Source organism: Raphanus sativus, chromosome 4 (assembly GCF_000801105.2).
Source record: "Raphanus sativus cultivar WK10039 chromosome 4, ASM80110v3, whole genome shotgun sequence".
NCBI classification, from domain to species: Eukaryota; Viridiplantae; Streptophyta; class Magnoliopsida; order Brassicales; family Brassicaceae; genus Raphanus; species Raphanus sativus.
In genome coordinates, this window is record NC_079514.1 from 9,211,281 (window position 1) to 9,218,074 (window position 6,794).

Here is a 6,794-nt window from a genome sequence, read left to right on the forward strand (position 1 = left end):
ATGCTCCAGTATCACTCCTCTGTGTACCTAACATCACCACAACTCAATGCAAGATCAGATCTTCTCATTGGGACCAAACCAGGATTTTTACATCTTGTTTGATCACCAATGTCCCAATGCACCAACCTTGAAACACAACAAGATTAAACTGCATTTTCAGCCATATAAAATGCAATGCAAGCTTATAGCTATACACTGACATTTCTAGGCACACACACCTTTGTTTACAGACAAAGGCACTTTTCCAATGCACAAACAATGCATGCTTCAACTTACAATTCTATATGAATGCAATGGGTTCAACCGAGAACTACTGGAGACTATGCTCACAGTTCCAATCAATCCAAAGATGCAAGCAACCTAGACAATTTCTATATGCTGCAAGCCACTACAAATGGAAATTAAACAAATGCATTAAACACACAAATGCAACAGGATGAACCTTAGACTATATGAGACATGTTTAAGTGTGCACACAACTTTATCCATCATGGTGTAAGCATCAGAGACATTTTCTCAATTTTGCAACACACCTATGATGATTTCCAGCTATGGCAGTACCCAAAGCAATGCAATAACTTAAACATGAGACCCCTTGGGACTTCTAGACACCACTCAAAGCACTAAAAATAAATACACAAGCTCTTATTAAGGGAAAGAGGTTTGCTCACAACCAAGAGATCCGAGCTGATCTCTTGAACCTCCATGGCTCCTGCTCACTTGAACTTGGCAGGTTTGAGCTTTGGATTCAACATCCAACAGCTCTCTTTGAGGTGCCCTCCCTTCTTGCAGTGATCACACTTCATGATCTTCCTATTCTCCTCCTTTTGAATCGCTTTTCCTTTGTGAGAACTCCCTCCAGTATGAACCGCAAAAGATAATGTTTCCTTTGTTTCACACAATCCCAATGAGCACTCCTCCTTTTGGACTTGTGCACACACTTGTTCAAGTAATGGGAGTTCATCAGACTTCAAGATATGCATGATGAGATTGTTGTAAACCGGCTTGAGGGTTAACAGCAAATCAATCACTCTATCTTGTTCCCTTCTTTCATTTTGCACCTCCGGATCAATAGATTGAGGTCTAAGCCTCTCTAGCTCTGTAGTTAGTGATCTGAACTTCCTTAGATGTTCAATGAACTCACTTTCTTCTTGAGACAGCTCGTTAATAGCTTTCTTAAGCTCAAAGACCCTGTAGAGGTCACACCGGCTCTCATAGATCATCTTGAGAGTGTTCCACAGCTCCTTAGCACTCTCACAGTATGAGTGTGCTTCACGAATGGATGACTCCAGGTTGAGCTCAAGACTAGACAACACCAGCAGGTCTTCTTGTTTCCACGCTTCATCAATGGCTAGTCTTGAACTTGCTTCTTCATCATCAGCTTCAAAGGCGGCAGCTTTGGAGATGTTTGGACCATCTGAGATGCAGTGGTTCCATAGCTCTTTCCCAACAAGAGCTGTCTTCATCAATCGAGACCAGAGAGGGTAGTTACAGCCTTGAAGAGTAACTGGACAGATAATAGCTTTTGAGAACACCATCTTGAATCCGCAAAAGCAAATGACTTTCTTCAAGCTTGTAACTTCAGGAGATAACCGACGGATGAACTTGAATCTTAAGGAGAGGAGAGAGATAACCAGAACTTGAGATAAGAACTTGAGCTTGTGTTCTTGCGGAATAAATCACCAGAACTTTGATGAACCTGGCTCTGATACCATATTATTTTTATATAGAGTAGATACTTGAGTGATGAATGAATAGATTAGAAAAGAGTTTAAGAGTTTAGATGAAAGATTAGTGATGGCGAGAGAGAGTAAGAGATTGTATGAGAGTTTATGAGTGTTTAGAGATTGAGTAACCAGAGAATAAGAGTAACCAAAGTGTATTGAAGAAGAGAGACTCTCTCAGCTTAAAGCTTACAATCGACATACAAGGACTTAAGTAAGAAGAGGAGATGTGTTACAAGGGTTTACAAATTACTATGCAAGCATGTGAAGTCAGCAAAGGTGTGGGCGTCCATTTGAAACACTTGGATGTCATTGCTCACATGCTTAAGTGTATCTGCCTTTCTCTTTGGCCAGATACATCGTTTACTATTCTCTTTTGCTTCTTCCTTTCCATCTGTAGCCAGCCTGTAAAGGAAGAGCTCTATGGACACTGTTTCTTATCCATAAACGGTCAGTAGCAAGGGGATCTCGCCTGCTGCTTCCTTAGACTAGATAAGATGCCATTTCTCCCTTACTTGTGATCCAAGGCTTCCCAATAGTGTATAGTGTTTCCTGAATAGTGAATAGTGTTCCATCACTATTAACTATTACACTACTTCTTCCAAATCACTCCATTGCACTTATTTACTCATGCTTCACCCTCCTTGAACTCATCTCCACAAGATAAACACTTCAGATTACATCTGAAGCTATATTGAACTCTTCAGTTCAACAAGAACGACTTAGCAACCTTTGATCAATGTTATAAAGGGAAGTGGTTAGGATTAGTGCTCGTAAGTCGTAAGAGACAACAAAAAATCATTGCCCGCTGCGAGAGCAGTTAGTACGTAGTCTATAAAATCCCTCTTGACATTTAATTAGCGTCTGAGATTAAACAAATTCAACCAAATTTTTTTAAAAGAACCTCTTAGTTGTAACTTTCGAAGACAATTATTAGATTGAAGAAACTTTTGGGTATCAATATCATTAAAGAAGAAAAAAACAAATAGGAAGAGATAATGGACTCGAGTAATTGGGGCTCTTTGATTAGTTGTGTGGCAGAGAATCTCATCCAAAATAAGACAAAGTGAGAGGTTGCTTTAGAAAAGTTTGTGTGCGCTGTCGACTCCATATTTGCACATAAACCCTAAAATTACCAACTCTTCTTAAAAGCAAACAAAGGAATTAAAGTGTAAAAGTTGAGATTATTAAAGTGTATAGTATTATAGAACTAGTCCAATCGATATAGTCGTGTGTGTGTTTCTATTGAGATGACTGTTTTTAGTGAAGCTGGAAAAAAACTGGGATTCGTCGAAAAGGAAAATCATGAAGTGAAGTGATAAGTCTCAAACCCTAAAATGTCAATGTTGTTTTTGTTACTGATTCATTTTGTTATACATGTAGTTAATTTTTTCACACATCTAAACTATTAAAACTAAAGTACACTTAGCTATGTTCCCTTAAGTTGCACAAATATTACAAAGAAATGCCACTGATATTAAAACACAGTAGTTTTGCACTTTCTTATTTCCTAAACACTTTCTTATAACACGTTAAACTAAATTATACCACCACAGCCATTTTTTCTATATTGGTCAATTATTAAATTATAACCGAGTTCAATATGCTGGTACACAATCATATCTAAACTATTAAATTAGACCACCACGAAACCTAACCTATTCAAAACCAATACCCCAGATTTAATAGTTGATCAATCAGCACATACTTTATATTATTCCAATCCAATACTCCATGAAACCTATGGTTTGTAATAGTTTTTCTTTTAGCTAACCCATCATAAACTAAACCAAATGATTCATAACGAATTCTTAACCATAATCTAATCAATATTCAATTTATGGTTTAATATTTATCACAATCGATACTAAATATGCTGTTTGGCGAATTATGGTTTAGCTATTTTACTATTTAACAAATTAATTGTTTGGCATATTTCCCATCTTTTGTGTACAAAATCTAAATTAAAAATCCTATTGTCCTTCCACAATTCACTACCATTAAAAAAGATTCCTAAAACCACAAAATCGTTTTTAAACACCCAAGATCATAACTTAATATTTGTTACTTCAATAACAAATCAACAGACTCCTAAATCCAAGCAATCGCTATTACACAAGAGATCATAACTAGATATTTCTTTCTTCGAAATTAATCTTCAACTAGATCTTGACCCGTGCGACCGCACGGGTATTAATTTTCAGTTTTGGTTTTTATTTATTTATACTAAATAGTATATTTGTAATATTTGATCGTTTTATATTGACTAAGCTTGGGGTGAGTATTTAGATACCCACTCGATTTCGGTTAAAATCTATTCGGGTTTGAGATTTTCGAGTTTAAAGATTCTAGCTCTATTCAGATATTTATAAATTTTGGTTTCAGTCTGATTCGGATCTTTGCGGGTTTGATAACCCGTTTAAACTATTTTTAATTTTTCAAAATTTATATATCTTTAAATTTCCCTAAATCTAAAAATAAAAATAATATAACATGTAAATTTGAGTAATGTAAGCCAAAGTACCTAAATTAAAAATTAAAAATAAGTTTAACTTGAATATTTGGATGAAGAATAAATATATATTTTAAGTATTTTTGGTGTTTTGATTATTGTTTATCTACTTTAGATGTTTATTTTTGATTATTTTTTATTTTTCAAATATTTTAAAGAACTTAAAATAGCTTATATCTTGGATATTACCTCGAAAATAGCTAACATATTGAAGTATATAAATATGATTTAGATACATTTGAATATCCGAAAGATTTCGTTCGGATAAGGTTTGGTTATGGTTCTCTAGATACTAAAATGGTAAATCCGTTTAGATATTATCTAGTTCCGGTTTAAATTTGGTAATACTTTTTTTTTGTTCAGATTTTTTAAATGAAGAGTTAATATTATAATTTTAATGAATTATTTGTCCAATAAAAATGTAATTTTTTGAATTTGATATTGATTTAATGGATAAGTAAATGAAATGTATTTAATTTTGGAAAGCACATTAATCTAAGTGGAAAAGATAAAACATTAAAATAGAAAGTATTATTTAATTGTGTATTTAATTTTGGAAAACACATTAATCTAACTGAAAAAGACAAGCATTAAAATATGAAACTCAATTTAATTCTCAGTGGCATGGAAGTGTAATTAAATTTGAAAACTAAGGGTATTTCTATATGTGTACTTCTGTTTTAATAAGATAGATAACAAATCAAATTTTGATTTACCATTAGCCCATCATATACACCCAATCTTGGCCTAAATATTTATTTCATTTAGATCCATTTTTTCTTATTAATAATTACTATTTTGTATATATAATTTTATTTATTCTCTATTTATATTATTCACATCAATATATTTAATATATTTTTCAAGTTTTGATGATTTTGAAGTTTAAAAAATAGTTAGAGACGATGTGAAAAATGCAAATTGGATTTTTCCAAAAAATAATAAATTTAGCAGTTGCCAAATTGTATTTTATGGGTATTCTTAAATATCTATATTATTAAAGTTAAAATACACAATTTGATTGTTTGGAGACAAGAATAGTAGAATAAATGAAATATGTTTGGAAATAAAGATAGTAGAATAAATGAGATATGTTTGGAAACATGAATAATAGAATAAATGAGATATGTTTGGAAATATATATAGTATAGATGTGTACTTTCTTTTATTTACACATTTAGCCACTGTATTTTTAATAAATTAATAACAAATGAGAATTGTTTAGAAACATGAATAACATATTTAATACTTTCTTTTATTTAAACATTTCGCCATTGTTTTTTATAATAAATTTAAAAACCTTCATTCTATATATCTTTTTATTTACAATTTTGTCACTATATTTACAATTCTTTTTGTTTACAATTCTTTATGGTAAAAATATAAACACAAACTGAAATATAAATAGTATATTATATAAAAAAATTTAAAAACAGTATTATTACTTTATTTAGTTTAGTCAAATATAAAAATTTCAAAAGTTCAATTTTCAAAAACAAAAATCATAAAATTAAAAATAATTCATAAAAAATAATGCAAAAATTAAAACTTTGAAACATGGATAAAAGTATATCAGTTTTGAAATATTCAAAATGGACTAATCTAATTATCTAAAAACATTGTTTTCCAATAACCATTATTAAAAAATATTTTCAATATATATAAGAAAAATACAACAAAAAATTAATTTCATATACCAACTTAAATTATGGTTTTTATATTTTACATTAAACTTTAAGAATATAATATATGTGATTATTTATAAGATAGTACATATAAAATACTATTAATTATATGATTATTTATATGATGGACCACTACAATTAATTATACGATGACGTATATATGATACATAATAGTGATTAGGGCTGGGCGTTCAGGTATCCATTCCGGTTCGTTTCGGATCTGTTTGGGTTTCGGGTTTCTGGGGTCAAAGATTTCAGCCCCATTCATATATTTCTAAATTTCAGTTCGAATTATGACTAGGGCTGGACGTTTAGGTATCTATTCGGGTTTGTTTCGGACCTGTTTGGGTTTTGGGTTTTGGGTTTCCGGGGTCAAAGATTTCAGCCTCATTCAGTTATTTCTAAATTTCAGTTCGAATTATATTCGGATCTTTGTGGGTTCAGTTCAGGTTTGGATAATCCATTTAAATTATTTTTCTTCAGATTTGAATTTTTTATCCAACTTTAATATTGACATGAAAAATAAATAGCAATATATTTTGAAATATACATCCGCACGGGCATGCGGGTCAAAATCTAGTTAAAAAATCATTAAATTTTCTATCATACTCCTAATTTTGTTAGTTAATAAGTTAGAAATATTGATAAAATTGGTAAAACAATCAAAATATGAATTGAAAATATTAAGCGACTGTTTTACAAAAAAAAAAAAAATATTAAGCGACATTTATATTTAAACAACAAATTTAAATCTACAATGATAGGGGAAGTATAAACTATCTCGAAGCTTTTAGTTTATGTACATTTAGTAACCAATAACATATGATTGTCACACAAATAAGAATACCAGACTGAGAGTTATCAATTACGGAT